This window comes from Molossus molossus, unplaced genomic scaffold, assembly GCF_014108415.1.
Source record: "Molossus molossus isolate mMolMol1 unplaced genomic scaffold, mMolMol1.p scaffold_m16_p_5, whole genome shotgun sequence".
NCBI lineage: Eukaryota > Metazoa > Chordata > Mammalia > Chiroptera > Molossidae > Molossus > Molossus molossus.
The window spans coordinates 78415221-78441686 of NW_023425388.1; the positions used below are offsets into that span (position 1 = coordinate 78415221).

At 37.5% G+C, this 26466-nt stretch overlaps 1 pseudogene; it reads right to left on the reverse strand.

Annotated features, from left to right (window-relative positions):
- Positions 1 to 355: 355 nt before the first annotated feature.
- The window catches only part of LOC118616983, a 54954-nt pseudogene continuing 28843 nt past the window's right edge, over positions 356 to 26466 (reverse strand).

The window sequence follows — 26466 nt, forward strand, 5'->3', positions numbered from 1 at the left end:
TCTCTCGGATGACTTAAGTAATAATAGAGATCCAACAGTGGTCTGTTGCAAGGTAAGAACACATTCTGTCCTTATTTCCTAAGTCAACACATCTTCCACCTTGAAAGGCCTCAATTTTGAACCACCACCTGCCCAAATTTATGAACCTGTTAGGTGAGTTCTATGGCCTCAGTAATGTAGTCCTTCTATTCTTGTACCATTGCTTGTAGAATTCTGCCTACCTTTCAAGCCTCATGTAAAGTGTGACATGAAGATGAAAGCAGTCTGTAAACTATTTAAATGTAAATTGAAATTCAGGATTTTTTCCTTATTTTTTTAGTGTTTATTCTTATTTATTTGTTACTCTTATAAAATCTCATTTTTGACTGCGCTCAGACTCAGAGGTAGGAGCTCTCAAAGAAGACAGCCTACGTCTCTTGGCAATCTGTTCCTGGCAATTTTCTTTGGCCTCCTTCATTCTCTTAGCCAAACGTTTAGCATATTCTGCAGCCTCTTCCTTATTTTTCTCAGTATGCTGTTTCTTCAGAGCACTGTGCTTACATTTGAGTTGCAGGACACGTGGAGTAACAAGACACTGAATCTTGGGTGCTTTGGTCCTAGGTTTCTTACCTTCTTTGTTTGGGGGCTTCCTCACAACATATTGGTGGACATCTACTTTAGAAAGACTGAAAAGTTTGCAGATTCTGCTAGCTCCTTTGGGCCCCAGGTGCTGAAGCCCAGTAGTATCAGTGAGACCAGGAATATTTTTCTCCCCCATTTTTCACAATGATCAAGTTGAGAACACAGACTGGAATCCACAATGCAACCCAGAACAGAGTTGCACTTTCTCCACTCTTCCTTGGTCTATAACAGGAAAGCCCCTTACAAATCAGCAGGTGGACATGGCCGAGGGTCAGGACACCTTGCTTCATGGGGAAACCTTATTTGTCATTCCCACCACTGATTCAAACCCCATAACTCTTCCATTCTTCACCCAGAGCATCAGCAGCAACTTCTGTGGCCATATGCTTCTCAAAAAGGTATGAAGTTTGCGTTCATCATCCACTTCAGTGAGTTTCTGGCAGCCAGTGACTGAGAAAGAGATGTCCCTTCAGCTTCATCCTGAGGCAGCCAACTGGTCCTGAGGTACCACAAAAAAGAGAAATTTTTTTCTTTTTTGGATTAAACGATATAAATGTCTATTTTTCTTAGGACAAAAATTGGTAGGTCAGAATAGACCCAGGGTAATATTAAGAACTATCCTGAAGGAAGTCATCAGTTTACTGACATTAGAGATGCCTGTCCAGTTTACACATTTCAGAATACAGCCAATAGTCTTTTGTGTTTCAAATATTCCTATATGGAGGTTAAATAGAATAGGTCTGGCACAAATTTGCCTGGTGACAGGCCAATTCTATTTGACATCCACATATGAGTATTCCACCAAAAGCAGATCATGGGTGGCCCCTATCAACTAGTATTAGAAGCACAAAAGACTATTGACGGCAATCTGTAAATTGAACAGGGATGAGGGTTTAGCTTAACTAATGCACCTTTCTTGCAAGATCTATCAAAGTGAGGCAACTTCTCAATATACCCCATCTGTCCCCTAGCTTTTTTTTAATGCTCTATCCCTGTAAAACCTTCACTGCAAAGATTAGCTCCTCTGAATATATATATTGTTTTCTACAGGACAAGGAGCACACCAGTCTAGGTTTGATATAGTGGAGAGCTTAGATTTTTGTATGGTCTATTGTGGTATTTGCCATCTAAATAAGTTGCTTCCTGGTTGAATTCAATTAACAGGGATTCGTAAAGAATTTGTTTTGTCTGATTTGTAATGAAGAAATGGTACTAAATAAAGCTGGGTAGCACTCAAAATAAAATTAATAAAAACCCAACAGCTGGTTTGATTTTATACTTTAACAAAATCACAATCAAATTATAGGCAGGTATTGGAATCATGCCAAGAAGTATGCAGGTATACAAAAAAATTATTAAGTATAAGAACATTACATATATCATAGTTAATAACTGTTTGTTCACAATCAAGAATCTTAGACCAGGAAAGAGGAAAGAAAATATCTAGGTAAACAGAGGACAAATAATGCAAATTAAAGCATGAGAACCAGTGGTTTTGGTCATCTGGATCCTGTTCATCAGTCTTACATGGAAACTGTCTACTATTTACAGTTGTCTCCTTGATCTGAAGGTCTTTTTTACAAGCTGCCTCTACCCCCAAAACCATGAGCTTCTGGAGGACTCCTGAGGATCCTGAGCTTGAAGTCTGGCAGAGACAGTTTTTCACTATTTCAGGGATGAATTATATCTCTTCAGCTGAGAGATGTAGATCTAAGGGTCCACACCCTATAGTTTTTCTCTTGTGTTTATTATTAATAGGACCTAGTAAAGTTCTCTTCACCAAACCTCAAGGACATTTTTTTCTGTCATGTCTTTTCTAAAGGCTAAATGTCCTGGAGAATTAGCAGAATGGGAGACAGGGAAATTCTCTCTTGTGGTGCAAAACAATACATTTATAAGCGTATTTCCTTACTCTGGGAGGAAGAACACATTAGGAGCAGTGAGGACAATGACAGACGTCCAGGGCCTTTTGATTTGTGCCATAAAGTGCTCTGTGATTATCCCCAGTTAACATAGGAATTGAAATAAAATTCCTAGAAATCAAATAACCTAGAAATTAAGTCTTTTTTTAGACAATTACATCAGTCTGTATACATGAACATTACTGGTTTTTAATATAAAATGTACAGTTATTGCACTATTTTGTTATATTAAACTTAATATCATTAATTTAGTTTCCAGCAATATTTTAAAAATATACAATAAGTAAAAATTATTATTAGTAACTTTTTTTCTTAAAAATAAGAAGCCGTTTGTGAAAGGAGTATGTCAAAAATTCAGAGAAGTATCTTAGTGATTAAAAAAGGAAACTTTATTACCGAGCAAAGAAATTCATGTGAGCAAAGAAATTCATGTTTGGGGAGAGAAAATGAAATTCACATTCAGCAAGCACAGAAAAGTCCAAACACGATAAACTTAAGAAAAATCTTCTAAACACAAAATAATCAAACTTCTGAAAACCAAATGTGAAAAAGAAAATTCTTGAAAACTGCCATTGAAAAGTGTCAATTCATGATTAAAAATTTTTCATTAGAAACCAGGAGATCAGAAGTTAGTGGAATAACATATTTTTTTCTTTTCAATTTTTATTAATTTATTTTTGTTACAAATGTTTCTCCTCCCTCCCCAGCCCTCCTCCTCCCCATCCTGCCCCCTCAGAACAACATTTTTTAAGTGCTGTGAGAAAAGAACTGTCAACCCCAAATTCTATAGTGAAAATATCCTTTAGAAATGAAGTGAAAGAAACACATTCTCAGATGAAGGAAAAGAAAGAGAATTTACTGACTTAAGACTCTGCATTAAAAGAAATGCTAATAGGATTCCAAAATGGCGGCGGAGGGAATGGAGCCACACAGACCATCTCCTAGGACCAAACTGGAATTACAAAGAAAATAAAGACAAATCGGTCCTGGCTGGTTTGGCTCAGCAGTTAGAGCGTTGGTCTGTGGTCCGGAGAGACCCGGATTTTGTTCCTGCTAAGGGCGTGTACCTCGGTTGCAGTTTGTCCCCAGCCCTGGTTGGGTTGTGCGGGTGGCAGCAACTCGATGTGTCCCTTTCACGTCGATGTTTCTCTCTCTCTCTTCCTCTCACTCCCTCCCACTCTATCTGCACAAAAAATGGAACAATGTCCTCGGGTGAGGATAAAAATAAATAAATAAATAAATAAATAAATAAATAAATAAATAAATAAATACAAATCGTCAGGAAAAAGCAACAGAAAAGCAGCTTGGTGGACCACATAACCAGGGACACTGATTCAACCCTGGTAGGCTTGCGGAGGCGCGAGAGGGACGCTTGGAGCCCATGGTAGGCAGCAGCCTTAGCTGTGAGCAGCACCCTTGGGTTAAACTCCCAAGCGGCTCCACAGCACAAAGCCCGGACAGAGGCTAAAATAGCCACACCCACATACCTTGGGCTCCAGCAGAGGGAGAGCAGACTGGACTGGAACTGTTGGGGACACTCAGGATTTGGAGGGCAGAGTTTTTGCTGAGTTGCGGCCACACAGGACTGTGGTCATCTTACTCCTTCCCAGGGCTCTGGGGAGAGGCAGCGGTCCCTCCCTCCGAGATTCAACCCCACCCTGTGGGCCATTGAAATGTAAACTGAGGTTCATTAACAACCAGCATCTGCCCCACCCTTGGGAAATCCCCTTATGCTGAGCACCTGAGGGAGTTTTTCATTCAACTGAGAAGCCAAGGCTCTTCAGGTAACCTGCTACTGATAGCCTCCAGGCAAAAAGCTAGAGGATAACTGTACAATTCCCAGGCTTGCAACTCTAACCAGGAAAGTAAGACTTGACTGTGGTGTGTAACGTGGGTTCTCCCTGGCTCATCCAAACCCAGAAGAAGGAGCCACAAACAGCAGAACACCAATACCCACAGGGAAAATTTGCAGGCTCCAAAGCCCACTGTGATAGCCAATGTGGTGAAACACAGAAACAAAAACAAAATGAAAGAACAAGAGACCTCTGCCAAAGATGAGATAAATGAGGTGCAGTTAAGCAAATTAACAGAACTAGAATTCAGAGCCATGATCCTGAGGAAGCTCAAAAGCATGTGTAAGGACATGAGTACCATGATTAAAGACATAGATATGTTGAAAATCAAACAGTTGGAAATTAAAAACCACCAAGAAGAAATGAAGACAGACATATCAGAAATAAAGAACACATTGGAAGGTCTAAATAGCAGAGTAGAGGAAGTTGAGGGCCAGATCAGTGAATTAGAAGATAGGGTAAAAAAAATCAACCAATCAGAAAACCAAAAGAAAAAAACAATTAAAAAAGGGAGACAGCTTAAGAGAACTGTGGGACAACTGGAAACATAATAACATTCGCATCATAGGAGTCCCCGAAGAAGAAAATGAGCAAGGGTTAGAGAATATATTTGAAGAAATAGTGACAAAAAAACTTCCCTAATTTGGTGAAGGAAGAAGGCATTCAAGTTCAAAAAGCACAGAGAGCTCCAAATAAGAAGAACCCAAACAGGCCCACACCGAGACACATAATGATTAAAATGCCAAAAATTAAAGACAATGAGAGAATCCTAAAAGCAACAAGAGATAAGCAACAGGTTACCTACAAAGGAAACCCCATAAGGCTCTCAACTGACTTCTTAACAGAAACACGACAGGCCAGAAGGGAATGGCATGAAGTAATCAAGGTCATGAAAAACAAGGATCTGAATCCAAGATTACTCTACCCAGCAAGGCTATGGTTCAAAATGGAAGGTCAAATAAAGAGCTTCCCAGACTAAAAAAGGCTAAGATAATACATTAGCACCAAACCAGCACTGCAAGAAATGTTAAAAGGACTGCTGTAATTAGCAGTAGAAATGGGAAGAAAAATAGAACCACACTAAACAAAAATGGCAATAAATAAGTACATATCAATAATCACCTTAATTGTAAATGGATTGAATGCTCCCATTAAAAGACAAGAGTAGCTGATTGGATAAGAAAGCATGACTCACATATATGTTGTTTACAAGAGACCCACCTAACAACAAAAGACTCACATAGGTTGAAAGTGAAGGGATGGAAAAAATCTTCAAAGCAAACGGAAAGAAAAAAAGCTGGGGTAGCAATACTCATATCTGATAAAAATAGATTTCAAAATTAAGGTCATAACTAGAGACAAAGAAGGCCACTACATAATATTGAAAGGATCTATCCAACAGGAAGATATAATGTTGATAAACATATATGCACTCTTTATAGGACCACCAAAATATATTTTAAAACTTCTGAAAGACTTCAAAGGAGAAATCGACAGCAATACAATCATAGCAGGGGACTTCAACACCTTGTTGACATCACTGGGTAGATCCCCTAGATGAAAAATTAGCAAGGAAACAGAGACTCTGAATGAAGCACTAGACCAAATGGATTTAATAGATATCTACAGAGAATTACACCCCAAAACTACAGAATTCACATTCTTCTCAAGTGCACATGGGACATTCTCAAAGATAAACCACATGTTAGGACACAAACTAAGTTTCTACAAGTTCAACAAGATTCAAATCATATCAAGCATCTTCTCAGATCACAATGGCATGCAACTGGAAATCAATTGCAACAAGAACATGCAAAGACATTTGAACACATGGAAGCTAAATAGCATGTTATTAAACAACAAATGGGTTACTGAGGAGATTAAGGAATAAATTAAAAACTTTCTGGAAACCAATGAAAATGAACACACAACAACACAAAATCTATGGGATGCAGCAAAAGCCGTTCTGAGAGCCAAGTTCATAGCACCACAGGCCTACCACAAGAAACAATAGACAATGTAACATCACAACTTAAAGAACTAGAGAGCAAACAAAAAGAAAACCCCAGAGGAAGTAGAAGGAAGGAAATAGTACAGATCAGAGCAGAAATAAATGATATAGAGTCCAAAAAAAAAAAAAAAAAATTCAAAGGATCAATGAAACAAAGAGCTGTTTTTCTGAAAAGATAAACAAGATTGACGGACCCTTAGCTAGACTCACTAAGAAACAAAGAGAGAGGATCCAAATACACAAAATCAGAAATGAAAGAGGAGAATTAACAACTGACACCACAGAAATACAAAAGATCATTAACTACTATGAACAACTATATGGCAACAAATTGGACAATCTAAGTGAAATGGACAAATTTCTAAAAACACATAGATTCCCAAAACTGGACCAGGAAGAGATAGAAAACTTGAACAGACCAATAACAACAGAAGAAATTGAAGATGTAATCAAGAGTCTCCCAGCAAACAAAAGCCCAGGCCCAGATGGCTTCATGGAGGACTTTTACCGAACATTCAAAAAAGAGCTAACACCCATTCTCCTCAAACTATTTCAAAAAATTCAAGAAGAAGACTTCCAAACTCGTTTTATGAAGCCAGCATAATTCTAATTCCAAACCCATAAAAAGTCACTACAAAGAAAGAAAACTACAGGCCAATATCCCTGATGAACATAGACGCCAAAATCCTGAACAAAATACTAGCAAATCGGATCCAGCAATACATCAAAAAAATTATTCACCATGATGAAGTGGGATTCATCCCTGGGATGCACGTCTGGTGCAATATTTGCAAATCAATAAATGTGATACACCACATAAATAAAATGAAGAATAAAAACTACATGATCATATTAATAGATGCTGAAAAAGCATTCGACAAAATCCAGCATCCATTTCTGATAAAAACACTCAGCAATGTGGGAATGAAGGGATCATATCTTGACATAATAAAGGCCATATATGAAAGACCTACAGCCAACATCATACTCAATGGGCAAAAACTAAAAGCATTTCCCTTAAGAACAGGAACAAGACAAGGATGCCCACTTTTGCCACTCTTATTTAACATAGTACTAGAAGTCTTAGCCACAGCAATCAGACAGGAAGACAAAATAAAAGGAATCCAAATGGGAAAGGAGGAAGTGAAACTGTCATTATTCACAGATGACATACTATACGTAGAAAACCCCAAAGACTCCATAAAAAATTTACTAGATTTAATAAATGAATTTGGCAAAGTAGCGGGATACAAAATTAACATCAAGAAATCGATGGCATTCTTATACACCAATGATGAACTCACAGAAAGAGAAACTAAGAAAACAATCCCATTTACCATTGCAGCAAAAAAAAAAAATTAAGATACCTAGGAATAAATTTAACAAAGAAATAAAGGACTTATTTGCAGAAAAGTACAGGTCATTGAAAATAGAAATAGGGGAAGATATAAAAAAATGGAAGCACATACCTTGTTCATGGATTTAAAGAATTAACATAATTAGAATGTCCATACTACCCAAAACAATCTATAGATTAAATACAATCCCCATCAAAATAGCAACAACATACTTCATAGAACTAGAACAAATACTTCAAATGTTGATATGGAACCAAAAAAGCCATAGAAATCTTGAAAAAGAAGAACAAAGTTGGAGGGATCACATTACCAGATTTCAGATTATACTAAAAAGCCACTGTAATCAAAACAGCCTGGTATTGGCACAAGAACAGGCATATAGACCAGTGGAACAGAACTGAGAACCCAGAAATGGACCCAAGGCAATATGCTCAATTAATATTTGACAAAGGTGGCAAGAGCATACAGTGGAGTAAAGACAGCCTCTTTAATAAACGGTGTTGGGAAACTTGGAAAGCTTCATACAAAAAAAACGAAACTAGACCATCAACTTACACCATACACAAGAATAAACTCAAAATGGATAAAAGACTTCAAGGTGACTTATGAATCCATAAAAATCCTAGAAGAAAATGTAGGCAACAAAATTTCAGACATCATATATACAGCAGAATTTTTACTGGTACATCACCTAAGGCAACAGAAACAAAAGAGAAAATGAACACATGGGACTACATCAAACTCAAAAGCTTCTGCACAGCAAAAGATACAATCATCAAATTGGAAAGGCAACCCACTGTATGGGAGAGCATAATTGCCAATGATATATCAGATAAGGGGTTAATTTCCAATATATATAGAGTGCTCATACAACTCCACAAAAGGAAGACAAAGAACCCAATTAAAAAATGGGCAGAGGAACTAAATAGATACCTCTCCAAACAGGACATACAACTGGCTAGGAGACATATGAAGAAATGCTCAACATCACTAATCATCAGGGAGATGCAAATTAAAACAATGATGAGTTATCACCTCACACCTGTCAGAATGGCTGCCATCAACAAATCATCAAACAACAAGTGTTGTCGAGAGGGTGGGGCCAAGGGGACTCTAGTGCACTGCTGGTGGGAATGCAGACTGGTGCAGCCACTATGGAAAACAATATGGTGTTACCTCAAAAAATTAAAAATTGAACTTCCATTTGACCCAGTGATCCCACTTCTCGGAGTATACCGTAAGAAGCCTGAAACACCAGTCAGAAAGAATATATGTACCCCCATGTTCATACAGCACTATTTACAATAGGTAAGATCTGGAAACAGCCCAAATGTCCATCAGTAGACAAATGCATAAAAAAGCAGTGGTACATGTACACAATGGAGTATTATGCAGCTGCAAGAAAGAAAGATTTATTATCCTTTGAGATGACATGGAGGAACCTGGAAAGTGTCATCCTAAGCGAAACAAGCCAAACAGAGAAAGACAAGTATCATATCTCACTTATTTGTGGAATATAATGAACGTAACAGTCTGAGGAATGGGATAATCCCAGAGACGTGGAAGTGGGGTACAGACTGACAATCCCCAGAAGTGGCGGTGGTTGGTGAGAGATAAACCACAGAACTTATATTCATGTATGCATGAACAGTGGACATGGACAATAAAGCTGGGGACAGGGTGGGGAGGGAAGGGGAGGGGTGAATCAGTGGGGGAAAAAGGAGAAACATCTGTAACAAAAATAAATTAATTAGTTTTAAAAAAGAAACGCTAATAGCTCTTCAGGTAGAAATGATAACAGTGAAATTTGGAACTTTACAAATTAAGAAAGAGCAACCAAAATCATAAATATCTGTGAGCATCAGTTTCTGAGAATTGCTATAACAAATTACTGCAAACCTGGTGGCTTAAAACAATGGAAATTAAGTCTGTTTGGTGTGGTCCAGTGGTTGGGTGTCAACCCATGCACCAAAACGTCGCCGGTTTGATTCTAGGTCAGGACACATGCCCAGTTTGTTGGCCCAATCTCCAGCGGGGGGCATGCAGGAGGCATTCAGTAGATGTTTTCTCTCATTGATGTTTCCATCTCTCTCTCCCTCTCACTTCCTCTCCCTCTGAAAAAAAAAAAAAAAAAGGAAATTTATTCTCTAACTCAATCAAGGTGTTGACAGGATTGCATACTTTCACAGATATTGAAATAATAATAAAGGATTGCTTTGAACAATTCTATGCAAGTAAATTTGACAGCTTACATGAAATGGGATGCTTTTTGAAAGACACAAACAATAAAAATTAGAGAACCTGAAGCATTCAATATCTATTATTTATTTATTTAAATCCTCACTCAAGAACATTTTTGCATTTATTTTCAGATAGAGCAGGAGGGAGAGAGTGGGGAAGAAAGAGAAACATCAATGTGAGACATACACACTGAGTGTTTGCCACCCACACGACTCCAACTGGGGCTGGGGAAAATCTGCAACTGAGGTATGTGCTCCTAGTGGGAACTGAACCTGGGACTCTCTGGTCCGTGGGTCAATGCTCTAACTGCTTAGCCAAACCGGGCAGGGCCATATCTACTTAAATAATTGGATTCATAGTTAAAAAATAGTCTGAAAAAGAAACTCCAGGCCCAGATGATTTCTTTGGTATATCATACCAAACATTTTTGGAAGAAATAACACTAATTTTGTACAATCTCTTCTACAAAATGAATGGACCATTTTCCAATTCATTTTATGTAGCCAGTATTACCCCGAGACCAAAGGCAACATAAGAGAAGAAAACTGTAGACCAATATCTCTCATAAACACAACTGCAAAAATCCTCAACAAAAAGTAACAAATTTAATCCAACATAAAGTAAAAACAACAATATGTCATGACCAAATGGGGTTTATCCTGAATAATAAACCAAGGCTGTTCCACCACTCAAAAATCAATCAATGTAATTCACCATAGATATTGCATCTATTAATGTATCAATAGATGTACATCATATCAATTAATAGAGAAGTCATTTAATGAATTCAATTTTCATTTATGATAAAATCTTTTTACAAACTAAGAGGAGTATGGAACTTTTGCAATGTGATAATGGGCATCTGGGGAAAAAAAACAACAACCTAGAACAAACAAACATCCTATTTGGTAGCAATGTAAAATGGAACAGCTATTTTGGAAAAGTTTGGCAGTTTCTCTTCTCTCTCTCTCTGTCTCTCTGTCTCTCTCTCTCTCTTTCTGTCTCTGCTATGTGTCAGATACAAGAGGCAATGGGAAACTGATAAGGTTTTGCCCAATTGAACCACACACCCAGTGGCAGAGATTGATAGCTGTTCACCAAAATTCAGTTTCCTTTCTGCACTCATAGCTAGACTACATTTCCCAGCTTCCTTTGTGGTTAGGTCTCCAGCAGGCTGAATGTGAGTGGAAATGATGAGTGACACTTCCGGGTCTGGTCCATAAAATCCTCCTTCACATGTTTCTCTATACTGAGAAGCTATGTGTGGAAACTGTCAAAGCTGCCTTTGCTGGTGAGGAACACATTGACCTGCTACATGAACAAGAACTCAATTTATATTGTTTGAGACATTACACATTTAGGAATTTATTTTTTGTAGCACTAGCAAAATCTTAATTAAAACTCCTACATCAATACTACCTAGAATGGTTTTCTTTTTACCAAGAGAATTAGAGATAAACTTCCCTCCTTATTAAACTGAACTACTTTCTATAGACAACTTTGAAAATCTAGCGGTGTCATATGGAAAACAGGCACCTGCGGGCCGGAGGGGCTCCTGTTGGCTGAATGGGCAGCACAGGGACCTGGGGAGAAGCCTGCCTTGGTCCACACTGCCAGCAACTGAGCGGGCAGCTCTCCCCAGGTCTGGTTCCGTGTTAACCACCCCACTTTGCAAAAATACTTGATGCTCCACCCTCAGCTTGGCCTCCACCAGCTATAATAAAGGTGACTCTCTGCCACTCTTTTGTTTTACCTCTCAGTTTATTCAGAACTCAGGTTGGGAAGATGATCCCAACTTATTGGGCCCCTTCAGACACCTCAAAAGTTATAATTTTGGGATGAAGCAGTAGTCAGTGGTTATATTATGATAAATGTAATAATAACCCTCACTGTTGAACCAAATAGTTATGTTTTATTTCTAACACATTTTTCCCCTCGAGTTCATAAATGCCATATAATTAAAAAAATTTTTGTAGTTTTCTATAAACTTATTACTATTTTTTCCAACTATTACAGTTTCTCTGTCAAAGGTTTTCAAACAATTCACTGGTAGAAGTTAGTTTAGTGGTTACTTTTGCTGGGAGGAAGAGGGCTTGAGGGAGAACCCCTGGGGGGCTGGCTATATTCTATTTCATAATCTGGCTTCTGATTACACTTTTGTTCATTTTGTGAAATTTGAGCTGAGCACTTATGATTTGTATACTTTTAAAATATGTATGTTGTCCTACAATGAAAATAATTTAATCTACCTGATCATGAAGATATACTGAAAAAATATTGGGGATTCTAGGAAATGAGATTCTTCTGTATAGATAAGCTCCACAGTCCACGAATTCATCATTATCTGTAGGATTTAGTCTCTAGGAAGTTTCATATAAACACTTGTCACATCTGGCTCCTAGCTATTTATTTTAGAGAAATAAAAACTTATGTTCACAAACAAGTCTGGACACAAATATTTTTAATAACATTATTCATAATTTCCCAAAACAAGAAGCTAAATGTTCTTCAGTGGGTGAATGAATAAACAAACCATGGAAGACTTCTCAGGTATAAAAGGTAATGAACTACAGCAACATGATGGTATCTCACGTTTAATACTAAGCTAAAGAAGTCCACCTTAGCACGGCCCATGTGGCTCCGTGTTTGAGCATTGACCCATGCACCAAGAGGTCGCCGGTTCAATTCCTGGTCAGGGCACATGCCCAAGTTGTGGTCCAAATCCCCAGTGGGGGGCATGCAGGAGGCGCCCAATCGATGTTCTCTCTCATTGATGTTTCTATTTCTCTCCCTCTCCCTACCTCTCTCTCTCAAATCAATAAGGAAAAAAAAAAAAAAAAAAGAAGTCCACCTTAAAAGGTTAAATTTCTATGACATTCTGAAAAAGGCAAAACTATAGGGACAGAAGAGCAGTGGTAACCAGGCCTAGGTATGAGGGGAAAGTGACTCCCTTCTGTGCAGTATGAGGGACTTTGGGGAGAGTTCTGAAATTGTTCTATATCCTATTTGTGTAGAGCTTACAAGAATCCGTATATGTTAAATCTCAGAACTGTGCACAAAAAGAAGTGAATTTTACTGTGTAAATAAAAAAGACTAATGTTGAGATTAAAGTATTTAAATATATTCTTTTATATTTATTTATATATTTCATATATAAAATTTATTTATATGTTTACATATGTAAAATTGATATGCTTATATAAATACATATAAATAAATGTACAAATAATTAAAATACTTTATACAAAACAAACCTTATGTGTTGTCTTATATACATATTATTTCTTCATAGTCAATTTTATTAATTGCTACTTTTAACAAAATTAACCAACTCAATTTTTTCAAACATAAGAGAAAGTAGAAGGTAGGAAAGCAAGATCAGTATAGCTATTTTTTTTTTTTTCTGAGCATGTATGTTATTTAACTTATATAAATGTTAACATGGTGAACTCAATATATTTAATATCATTTAAAAATATTTGCACATTTTAATCTGTAGTCATTCTCTCTATAAAAATAAATGACAAGGGGAATTTAAAGCTATGTTTAAAGACCAAAGTGTTATATTTTTCTCACTGAGAAATTATCTGGGTATCTACACATTATTTATTAAATAAAACAATTTGACATTACCTAAAAACTTAAAGTGACTAAAGGTCTGAAAAAACAATTTAAATGAGAACATCTTGTGATTTCTTCTTTTAAAATCCTCACCTGAGGACATTTTTTCATGTTGAGATAGAGTGGGAGGGAGAGAGAGGAAGAGAGAGAGAGAGAGAAACATCGATGTGAAAGGGGCACATCGAGTGGCTGCCACCCGCACAACCAACCAGGGCTGGGGACAAACTGCAACCAGGGCTGGGGACAAACTGCAACCGAGGTACGTGCCCTTAGCGGGAACCGAACCCGGGTCTCTCTGGACCAAAGGCCAATGCTCTAACCACTGAGCCAAACCGGCCAGGCCCATCCTGTGATTTCTGGCATTATAAAATTAATAAGATAAAATGAAAAATTAGTCAATTCAATTTTCCTTGTTAAAAATATTTTAAACTTTTTCCAATTTAAACAATTTATGGTAAAAATAATACCTTCCAATATCCATGACACTAATGAAAGAAATTTTTAAAACAGAAATAATTTCAAATTAAACTCAAATTTTGTACTAATTAAAATATTGTGCAAACATTATTTTTCACATGGTGATAAAACCAGGCAGAAAACATGAAGTTGTTTTTTTTTTTTTTTTTTTATTGATTAATTTTTGTTACAAATGATTCTCCTTTTTTCCCCCAGTGGTTCCCCCCTCCCCCTTCCCTCCCCGCCCCTTCCCCCGATTGTTGTCCATGTCCACTGTTCATGCCTATATGCATATAAATTCTGTTGTTCATCCCTCTCTCAGCTCCCCACTCCTTAGGGGATTGTCCTCAAACTGTTATGTTCATTATATTCCAGAAATCAGTGAGATCATATGAAATTTGTCTTTCTCTGCTTGGCTTGTTTCACTCAGGATGATACTTTCCAGGTCCCTCCATGTAGTCTCAAAGGACAAGAGATCTTTCTTTCTTACCGCTGCGTAGTACTCCATTGTGTATATGTACCACAGCTTTTTAATCCATTCGTCTACTGATGGGCACTTGGGCTGTTTCCAGATCTTAGCGATTGTAAATAGTGCTGCTACAAAGATGGGGGTACATATATTCTTTCTGATTGGTGTTTCAGGCTTCTTAGGGTATATTCCTAGAAGTGGGATCACTGGGTCAAATGGGAGTTCAATTTTTAATTTTTTGAGGTGACACCATATTGTTTTCCATAGTGGCTGCACCAGTCTGCATTCCCACCAACAGTGTACTAGAGTCCCCTTTTCTCCACACCCTCGCCAACACTTGTTGTTTGATGATTTGTTGATGGCGGCCATTCTGACCGGTGTGAGGTGATAACTCATTGTTGTTTTGATTTGCATCTCTCTGATGATTAGTGATGATGAACATTTCTTCATATGTCTCTTAGCCATTTGTATGTCCTGTTTGGAGAGGTGTCTATTTAGTTCCTCTGCCCATTTTTTAATTGGATTCTTTGTCTTCCTTTTGTGGAGTTGTGTGAGCACTCTATATGTATTGGAAATTAACCCCTTATCTGATATATCATTGGCAATTATGCTCTCCCATACAGTGGGTAGCCTTTCCGTTTTGATGATTGTATCTTTCGCTGTGCAGAAGCTTTTGAGTTTGATGTAGTCCCATGTGTTCATTTTCTCCTTTGTTTCTATTGCCTTAGGTGATGTGTCAGTAAAAATTCTGCTGCGTATGATGTCTGAGATTTTGTTGCCCACAGTCTTCTCTAGGATTTTTATGGATTCATGGGTTACATTTAAGTCTTTTATCCATTTTGAGTTTATTTTGGTAGAATTAAATTATTCTAATTTGTCCAAGGCTCATCTATTTATCAGGCATATTTTAAGACTTGAATTAATTCCAAAAGCTCTGAGTGTTTAGCTTTTCTTTTTTTTTCTTTCTTTTTTATTCTCACCCAAGGACATTTTCCCATTTTTTGTTCAGAGATAGAGTGGGGGTGGGGGGGTTGGGGGGGAGAGAGAGAGGTGAAAGGGACACATGGAGTGGCTGCCACCTACACGACCCAACCAGGGCCGGGGACAAACTGCAACCGAAGTACGTGCCCTTAGCAGGAACCGATCCTGGGTCTCTCTGGACTGCAGGCCAACGCTCTAACCACTGAGCAAAACTGGCCATGGCTTTAGCTTTTCTTATGTGAAGTCCAATGTGATTAGCCAAATTCACAGTTTCACCTTTTCTTCTAAGTTACTGTTTTAGCTGGGAAAACATACAAAAGAGGCAGTTAACATTTTCTCTTTTCTTTTTGAAATTCTTGACTATCTGGAATAGATACTTTCAAACTATATAAATTAATACAAAACAATTTTTTTTTTTGTTACTCCACACCCAAGGATGTTGTTCCATTGATTTTTAGATAGAGTGGAAGGGAGGGAGGGAGGAAGAGAGAGAAACATCGATGAGAGAAAGAAACATTGATGTGAGAGAGACACATCAACTGGTTGCCTCCCGCATGGCCCAGACTGGGGCTGAGGATTGACACTGCAACCCAGGCACAAGCCCCTGACTGGGAATTGAACCCATGACCCTTCAGTCCAAGGGCCGATGCTCTAACTGCTGAGCTAAACCAGCCAGGGCTACAAAACGATTTTTAAATGATCAATTAATCTCCTCACTTTCCCAGGATTAGGGAAAAGGAGAGAGAAAGGAAAAACAGAAACAAAAGTGGCTGGTTTTAGACAAATAAATATAAAATTATAATTGTAAAAGAGTTATTGTCTCCCCCAATGTGAGGAGGTTTCCTTTCAATAAAAGATTCTGGGGCATAAGAGTATCATTTATGAAATACTTTAAAAGTGGTGATAAACCTGTGGTGATATAAGTATGAATTAGTTGTTGTCCCAACCTTCAAGGCATTTTTAGTCTAGGCAAAAAGATAATCATTTTAAATAATAAGAGAACACCCTTGTTCTCTTCCTGTCTTCAGGATAGCGTGTGTTCCTGTGTTTAATTTTTTTTCTTTATTAATTTTAGAGAGAGAGGAAGGGAGAGGGAGAGAGAGATAGAAACATCGATGAGAGAGAACATCCATTGGCCGCCTCCTGCATGCCCCACACTGGGGATCAGGCCCACAACCTGAGCACGTGTCCTGACATGGAATCGAACCAGTGACCTCTTAGTGCATGGGTCGATGCTCAACAAGTGAGCCACACCCGCCGGGCCCATGTTTAAAATTATGTTTACAACCAATCTATGATAAGTACTTTTTAAAAAATTACATTATGGAATTTTTTTTTTTTTTTTTAAATATGTTTTTACTGATTTTAGAGAAAGGGAAAGGGAGAGGGAGAGAGAAAGAGAAACATGGATGTGAAGAAATTTTCATTGGTTGCCTTCCACACATACCCCTACCATCCCTACTGGGGACTAACCTGGGTATGTGCCCTGACTAGAAATTGAACCAGCAACCTTTCAGTGCACAAGATGATGCTCAACCAACTGAGCCACACCTTCCAGGGCTGGAAATATTTTTAAAATCCCATTTGCTAAGAGATTTTTATCAGGAATATGGTTGAATTTTATCAAATATCTTTTACATTTCCTGATATGATCCTGTGATTTTTCACTTTAATAAATGTTTTAATATTGAACCGATCTTTTATTTATGATATGAAACATACTTGCTTTTAAATTTTTTATACTTCTGGAATAATTTTATGACACTGTATTTAGGATCTGGGTCTCTGTATTTATAGATGCTATTACAAGTTTCACTAGGCTAGGAATGGGCTTAAAGAGCAAACAGGAATTCCGTTTCAGAAATGTTTGATGGGGCCTTTCTCCAAAATCATCTAGACCTGTTGCCTTTTTGTGTGAAATCTTTTTTTTTTTTTTCTTACCAGTATATTTAATGCCTCCCCAAGTGTGTGGTCTGGGTGGAGCAATTACTCTGGTAAGTAGTTCAGCCATGACTCCTACCTTTGCCTGAGTGGTTTTGAGGATCTATTAAGATTTCCTACCTCCATTTGAATCAGTTTGGTAGTTTTTGTTTTTCGGGTGTATATTATGTTTAACCTGGGTTTTCAAATTTATTGTCATAGAATTTACAATGTGATTTATTCATATATTTTTAATTTTCTTTCCTTGTATATTTCTAGAAATAATAAAAAGTGCATTTATGTTTCTCTTTTTACTTTTTGGTCAGGAGGTGGTACATAAGACAAGATTTTAAAAAATGCATTATTACAATTCTAGCTAATGCTTACATGGTACTTTCAATCTGGTCTATTTTTCTTATACTATTATTTATTATTATTAATTTATTTTTTAATCCTCACCTGAGGATATTTTTCCATTTATCTTCAGATAGAGTGTGAGAGGGAGAGAGAGAGAAACATTGATGTGAGAGAGACACATTGGCTGCCTCCTGTATGACCTCAACCAGGGCTGGGACCAAACTGCAACTGAGGTACATGCCCTTGACCAGAATTGAACTCCTGACTCTTAGGTCCACAGGCTGACGCTCCAACCGCTGAGCCAAACCAGCCAGGGATTTCTTATATTGTTTTGTATAAACCTCACAATCCCTCTGAGGTGGATCTAAACAAAAGCCTGCATCCTTTAAAAAATCTGATGGCCAGTGTGGCTCAGTGGATGGAGAGTCAGCCTGCACACCGAAGGGTCGCAGGTTCGATTCCCAGTCAAGCACACATACCTGGGTTGCATGTTATATCCCTGCCCCAGTGGAGGCAAATGCAGGAGGCAACCAATCGAAGTGTCTCTCTCATATCAGTGTTTCTTTCTCTCTCTCTCTCTCCCCCTCCCACCTTCCACTCTCTCTAAAAAATGAATGGAAAAATATTCTCAGGTGAGGATCACTGCCCCCAAAATACAACAAGAAAACCCAATGCCAATTTCTATATCTGTCATACTGAAAATCTGCATCTTTGTATCTTGCCATTATTTCTTTTTCCTGAAAGAAGATTTCTGTTCTCTTTTACTTTTTCTTCTATTTGTAACTTAAGTATTTCACCATCTCTGTAAGAAGTAATTACTCGAGAGAAGAAAGGAGGGAGACAACCACAGAAAAGAAAAGATAGGTGATTTTACAAAGAAATACCTCTGCCATCTGTTTTATTTAGGAGCAAATGTTTACTTGTTAATTAACTAGCACGAATATTCCAAAAACTCTTACAAGAAAAAGGCAGGAAAAAGTAGATATACTGTAATTGTAAACATTACAAAATCTGCTTGGGTGAACAGGAGTCAGAAGATGATATTGTTTTTCAATCCTTACCAAGGATATTTTTCCATTTGTTTTATTTTATTTTATTTTATTTTATTTTATTATTTTATTTTTTAAATAGAGTGGAAGGGAGGGAGGGGGAGAGAGAGAGAGAATCATCAATATGAGAGAGACACAGACCAGGGCTGGGGATCGAAACTGTAAGCTGGCTAATGCTTTAACCACTGAGCAAAACTAGTTTTTGAAAATATAATTCTTGAAAAAAGTATTTCTTGCCCTGGCCGGTTTGGCTCAGCGGTTGGAGCGTCGGCCTGCGGTCCTGAGAGACCCGGCTTCGGTTCCCGCTAAGGGCATGTACCTCGGCTGCAGTTTGTCCCCGGCCCTGGTCGGTCGTGCGGGTGGCAGCCACTCGATGTGTCCCTTTCACATTGATGTTTCTCTCTCTCTCCCTGTTCCTTTCTCTCCCTCCCGCTCTACCTGAACAAAAAATGGAGAAATGTCCTCGGGTGAGGATAAAAAAAAAAAAAAAGTATTTCTTGATTGATATTAGCTTTATTTTATTGGTGAAAGTACATAACAAAAATTCTATTAAAAACCATTTAAAAATAAAATTCTTAAGAAATAAGATATACAGAGTGGGCAAAAGTACATTTACAATTGTGAGTATGCAAAATACAGAGTTTATTCTTGTCTTATTATTTATTAATTTTTGTATTATTTTTCATACAAACCACTGTAAACCTACTTTTGCCCCACCCTGTATCTATGTATATCAAAGCAACATATAAAAAGTACTTACATGGATTATTTGTATAGTAAAATTATATCAGCAGTTTTTTTTCTTATTGAATTTTTTTCCTTTTATATGTTTATTGTTGACACTGTTATAGATGTCCCCATTTCCCTCTCTTTACCCCTGTCCATCCAGCCCCCGCCCCACTTCCCTCTGGCCATCACTACACTGTTGTCTGTGTCTATGGGTTACGCATGTATGTTCTTTGGCTGATCCCTCACCTTCTTTCATTCAGTTCCCATTCCCCTTCTCCTCTGACAACTGTCGGACTGTTCCATGTATTCATGCCTCTGTTCCTATTTTGTTAGTCAGTTTATTTTGTTCACTAGATTCCACATACAGGTGAGATCTTATGGTATTTGTCTTTCTCTGACTGTTTTATTTCACTTAGCATAATAATCTCCAGGACCATCCGTGCTGTCACAAAAAGTTAAGATGTCCTTCTTTTTTTATGGCTGCATAGTATTCTATTGTGTAAATGTATCAGAGCATTTTTATCCACTCATCTACTGATGGGCGCTTGGGCTTATTGAATATTTTTTAACTTTTTTGTACTTATTTGAATACTTTAATCAGTAACAAAGAGGTAAGGACATCCTTGCCTTTATACCCTCTGCATATTTCACATATATCAGCCCTATAATTCCCCTATTTCCTAAAGACTTCATTGACAGGCAGGCTCACAGCTGCACCCTACTGGTTGGACCACCACTAAGCCAGCAGGACAGCAGGCACCAAGATGGAATTCATGAGTATTTCCTTTTATTAGCGAGCATCCTGCCTGATGCCCTTAGGTGATTGATGTTAGTTGCTTGGTTCCTAGAAAGGTCTGGGAACCTCTTGGATTTAACCACATGCTAAAATGGGAACTCTGCTCACTGCCGAAGATCTCAGTCATCCTAGCTGAGTCTGAGCTGAAGCTGGAAATATGAACATCCACCAGACTCATCCTAGAATTTCTAATGCAACTCTTACTAATAATACCAGGTTAAAAATTAAAAACTCAGGGAAAATACTAAACGAAACAGGTCAACAATACAACAGAGTGTATGAGGCGACCGACCATCCCTGGCAAAGCAGCCATGAAGATCTCAGATATGCAGAGTTGTTTTCTCTTTTATTTAAGCATACATTCTACACAGGCAGAAGGAATTCAAAGTAAAAATCCATGGGGTGTTTTAAGTCTGTCTAAAAGGTGGCCACTCTCGTGTTGTTCAGTGCATTGCTCGTCAGAAGTGTCCCTCTAGCCCCACTGCAGGCTGGAGACCTTCAAGAGGGGAAGAAAGTAGCCAGCTTCTCCTGAGTGGTGGTGCACTTGAATCTGGGCTCACTACCTGCTGGCCTTGAGCAGGTCCCTGTTTTCCACCCAGTCTCTTTTTCTTCTTTGTGAGTGGGAGGTAACAATAGTAACTATGTCATAAGGTCACTCTGAGGATTAAATGACCTAATATGGTGAAATGGTGTTTGATATGTAATTGTTTGTTCAATAGAATAAAATCAGCTCCAGAGACATGTGGGAGAGAAAAGGAAATGTGTTTTGTTCCACACTGTGTTCTGTTCTCCAAACTGACTGTTGAGTGTTTCCCTTCATTCTCTACAAGGCAAGAATTGCCTTTGGTGCTAAAATAAGAATCCTATTTGATACGGTGATGAAGACTTGATGACATGATTCTTGCTACTCTCAGGGGGCCCTTAATGCAAGACCATCTTGCTTGTGATTAGAAACTTAATTAAGGGCTTTCAGGTCCCTGCATTCTGGTTAGGAGATGTCCTTAAGATTCTGACACCCAGAGCAATCCATGATACTTTCTGCAAAGAGTATCAGCCGCAGACATTAAGTAGCAGCTTCAGGAAAGAAAATTAGAATGAGCTGAAAATCTCTTTAGACTCCCATCATAGTTACAAGGAAGAACAAAATGTTAGCACCGTAAACAGGAGTGTGACTCATCGTCAGATGGCCCCTGAAATTATGGTCATGAAAACCAAAATACTGTGCCTAAGAAATCCTATAGCAGCTTTGATATACTTTGATGTAATCACGGTTATGTCATGATTCCAGTTTTAGATTTAACTGTCATCCCAATGTTTATGCTAACCCCACACCACCGTGGGGCATTCAGTATTTTTTTTTTTTTTTCATTCTAGAATAAAATGTTCTTTAACTGAAAAACCACTCAGATGAATCACAGTCTAAGAAGTGCATGTGGGCAACTCATAATAAAATAAAAGCATTACCTTTGCTAAAGCATCGGAATATTTTTAAAAGCAGGATGCATTTGTATTCAATAGTAATTTCTGTGTTTTTAAAAGCAGCAGTTGGAGAAAAACTTGTGTTACTTATTACTGACCTGATGACTCACCTGAATTTTAGCACCTCTAGATGATGTCAGATTGATGTTTCTCGAAAGTAACATTCCAGATTTAGCCACAGATTTGGGTAATCTGGTCATGGCATTCACATTTCTCTGACACCACCCCCATTTGTTATCACCTAGTTAGGACAGTCTCAGTTCCGATTCTTACTATTTTTCAGACACTTTGATGAAAGAAGCTCGAAATTATGTGTCAACAGGTAGCTCTTGTCTCCATCAAAATCAAACGGTCAAACTCAAAGCAGTACCCATGGAGAGGATTTGGCTCAATTAAGATTTGCTGAAAAGCTCTCTGCAGGACTGTGCTGTAAAGGTGTTAGTTGCTAAGGGATAAAGATCCTATCAGCCACACTGCAACATAGAAGCATTTCCACACACAGTTCACACACATTTCCATAGGTTCAAATTGTCAAACCCTTTGTTCAAAATAGGATTCTCAGAGTAAGAAGAACATGATCAATGAAGCTATTCTTTAATTTCAGAGCTTTTTAATATGCCCTATAACTTTAGGTAGTAAGTAACAATTTGTTAGGCCAGCAACAAAGTTCTCAGGAGTTGAAATTTTGTTGTGTTAGAAGAAGGCTCTTGCATTTCAGGTATCTGCAACAAAACCTTGAGTCATTATTAACTTTACTTGCAACAAGTCAGATTTTTCATAGGCATACATTCTCTATTACTTCATCAGTGAAGGATCAAGTAATTTATATTTGAAACTTTGACATAGAGTTGTGTTGATTTAATTAATACAGAAGTTGGCCTACTATGGTTTGCACACCCAATCTAGCCTTCACCTGTTTTTGTAAATATTTGTTGAATATAGCCACGTTTATTCATTTACAAATTGTGTATGACTGCTTTCACTCAGAGAGTGTGTGTAGAGTATAAAAATGATGCTATCTGGTTCTTTACAGAAAAAAATTCTGCTCTGTGAATTAATTCATATTTTCGTAAAATTTCCATAAGGACCTCATGGATTCCCTTATGATTGCTTGCATAATGGGTCCTGGGGGATAGAGGAAAGTAATGTACAGTTGAGCTAAGATCCATTCAGCGGTTTTTATATACTGTGTTGTCTTCATTTACCCAGCCAAGCAAACTTGCCTTTGTGTGTCTCTAGACTCTAGAGATAAGTCTATTTTTGCAGTCTTTTGTTTAAATGCTTGTCTTTCCTATTTGATATTGAGTAACTTGAGAGCAAGATTCATGCATAACAATTTTTTATTCTCAAAATCAAATACAATACTTGGCATAATACGAAAATTTTTAAGGAATTGAATCAAATTGGGCAGAATTTTCCAGCATCCCTAAATAGAAGCATTTATGGTGGGTGCAAAGAAAAAAAGCAGAGAGTGCATTCTTCCTCAGAGCAGTTCAAATTATTTTAAAAATAATTTAACGTGAGCTTCCCCAAATAAGATGAACCCAAAGAGGTCCACACCAAGACACGTCATTATCAAAATACAAAAGGTTAAAGACAAAGAGAAAATCTTAAAAGCAGCAAAAGTAAAACAGTTATCTACAATAGAGCTCCCATACGGCTGTCAGCCGATTTCTCAAAAGAAACTTTGTAAGCCAGGAGGGAGTGGCTAGAAATTAAAAAAAAAAATTTTTTTCTTCATTGATTTTAGAGAGAAAGGAAGGTAGAGGGAGAGAGATAGAAACATCCATGAGAGAAAACATTGATTGGCCGCCTCCTGCATGCCCCACACTGGGGATTGGGCCTATAACCTGGGCATGTGCCCAGACCGGGAATCAAATCTGCAATCTCTTGGTGCATGGGTTGATGCTCAACCACTGAACCACACTGGCCAGGTGCCAAGAAATACTTAAAGTGATGAAAAGCTAGGATCTACAACCAAGATTACTCTATCCTGCAAAGATATCATTTGGAATCGATGGCCATATAAAGAGTTTCCCAGACAAGAAAAAGCCAAAGGAGTTCATCACTACCAAACCAGTATTATATGAATGTTGACGGGTCTTCTTGAAGAAGAAGATAAAAAATTATGAACACTAAAATGGCAATGAGTGCATGTCTAGCAACAATCGAATCTACAAACAAAATGAGCAAGCAGAACAGAAACAGACTCTTAGACACAGAGAACTTTTTGTTGGTTGCCAGATGGGAGGGGAGTTGGGTGAAAAAGATGAAGGGATTGGGAAGTACAAATTGGTTGTTGGACTGATGAACCTCAAAGGGAAGGGGGAAGGTGGGGTGGGAAGAGAGAAACCAAGGAACTTATATGCATATGTGCATAACCAATAGACACAGACAGTAGTGTGGGGAAAGCAGGAGGGGGCTGGGATTGGGGAGGGTGTCAAGGGGAGAAAAAGAGGGACATCTGTAATACATTCAACAATAAAGATAAGTTTAAAAAAATGATAATAATTTAACGTGAACTCCAACCCTTACATGGAAGAACAGGAATTGAAAGCATCTGATGTGTTTTGATCATATGGCTCAAAATAAATAACCAGAAAATATGTTTAACAAAGACAAACATTTGTTTTTGCCTTTGATTTTAATTTTTCTTTTAAAATGGTTAAACACTATGAATGTACTCCTATTCATTGAAATGGCTGAGAAAATGGGATTTTACAGTTAATTTAATAGTCTCTTTAATTACTATACAGTAATGAGTTTTCAATTTTTAGGGGGAAATGATTAAATAAACAGTCATAAAACCATTTGGACAAATTTTAAACTTGCTTTATTGATTTAGAAGGCACTTTGGGATCTTGAAGTAACACAGTGGTCATAATGAGCATAAATAGTAGGTGATCAAATAAATACTCGTTGATTTGTATTCTATACTTCAAAGTAGGCAGTCCAAGAAATTGGGCTGAAAAGATGCTGACCTGTGGTAACTTTTGGAAATTGCTTCAAAATTACCTATTATTAGCTTGTTTATTTGTCATTTGTATTTTTCACTTACAAGTTGATTGCAGCTGAATAAAACAACTTCAGTTATAGGCATTTCCTAGCTATTTGCATTGTAGATGAAGGAAAGTTTTATAGTTCTTAAATATCTTGAGAATTGGCAGGCTTCTAAAGTACTTTCCTTTTCAATTTTGATGCCAGTAATAAGTATTAGTTTTTACCCATCTCAACCATCAAAAGCAAACATTCTAATATTTTTTCCAAAATTGGTTTTCTGTCTCAAATGTTCAAAGTGATGATTGTTATAGATGTAAATGGAGAGATGAATTTAAATCCTGACTCAGCCACTTATTATTTGTGTGATCATGAACAATTTATTTAATCTCTCTCTGTTTGAATGTCCTCATCTGTGAAACAAGGATACTTAAATAACAGGGTTATTTAATGTAGGGATTGATAAGTTAATGAATATAATGCCTGTAGCTAGCAAGTTTCTGTCACATAGCTAGAGATCTGAAAATAGTAACTATTTTTATCTTTAGATTTCAGATTATTAAAAATGATTTACTTTTTAATTTTTTAAATTAACCTACAGTAAAATGCACTTTTTTGGTGTAGAGTTCTCTGAGTTTTTACATATGTATAAATTTATGTAACCATCATCACAGTTGGGATGCAGAATAGTCTCATAATCCCCCAATATTCCTCATGCTGTCCATTTGAGCCACACTCTCCACCCAAACCTAGCCCGTGGCAACCACTGATCTATTTTCCATCACTGTACTTATTTCTGTTCTAGAATGTTATATGAATGGAATCATAGGATGTAACCTTTTGAGACGAGCTTCTTCATCAAGGATAATGTGTTAGGGAATCATTCAAGTTTTCACGTGTGTCAATAGTTTGTTTCTTTTATTGCTGAATAGCATTCCATCGTGTGGATGTCAGTTTGTTTATCTGTTTGTCCACTGAAAGATATTTGGGTCGGTTCTGGTTTTAGGCGATTATGAATAGAGCTATTGTGTGAACATATGTTGTGTGAACATGTGTTTTCAGTTCTCTAGGGTAAATACCTAGGAGTGGGACTTTTAGGTCATATGACAAGATGTGTTTGACTTCATAAAAAACTGTCAAGCTGTTTTCAAGAGTGGCGGTACCATTTTGCATTCCAGGAAAATATAAGAGTTTCAGTATCTCTGCATCCTCACCAACACTTCATATTATAAATTTTTATTTTATTTTAGCTCTTTTGATAGGTGTGAAGGGATATCTCATTGTGCCTTTAATGATCATGGTAAGCTTGTTTTCACATGCCTATTTGAAAACCATATATTTTCTTTGGTTTAGTGTCTGTACTGACATTTTCTCCATTTAAGTTGATGTCTCATTTATGAGTTGTTAAGAGTTCTTTGTATACTCTTTGTACATTCTGGCTGCAGATGTTCTTCATAAATTCAGATATGTGACTTGCAATTATTTTCTCTCAGTTTGTGACTGGCTTTTTTATTCTCTTAACAGTCTTTTATAGAACAAAGGTTTAAACTTTGGTGAAGTCTGATTTATCCATTTTTTCCTTTATGAATTTTTCCTTTGGTGTCCT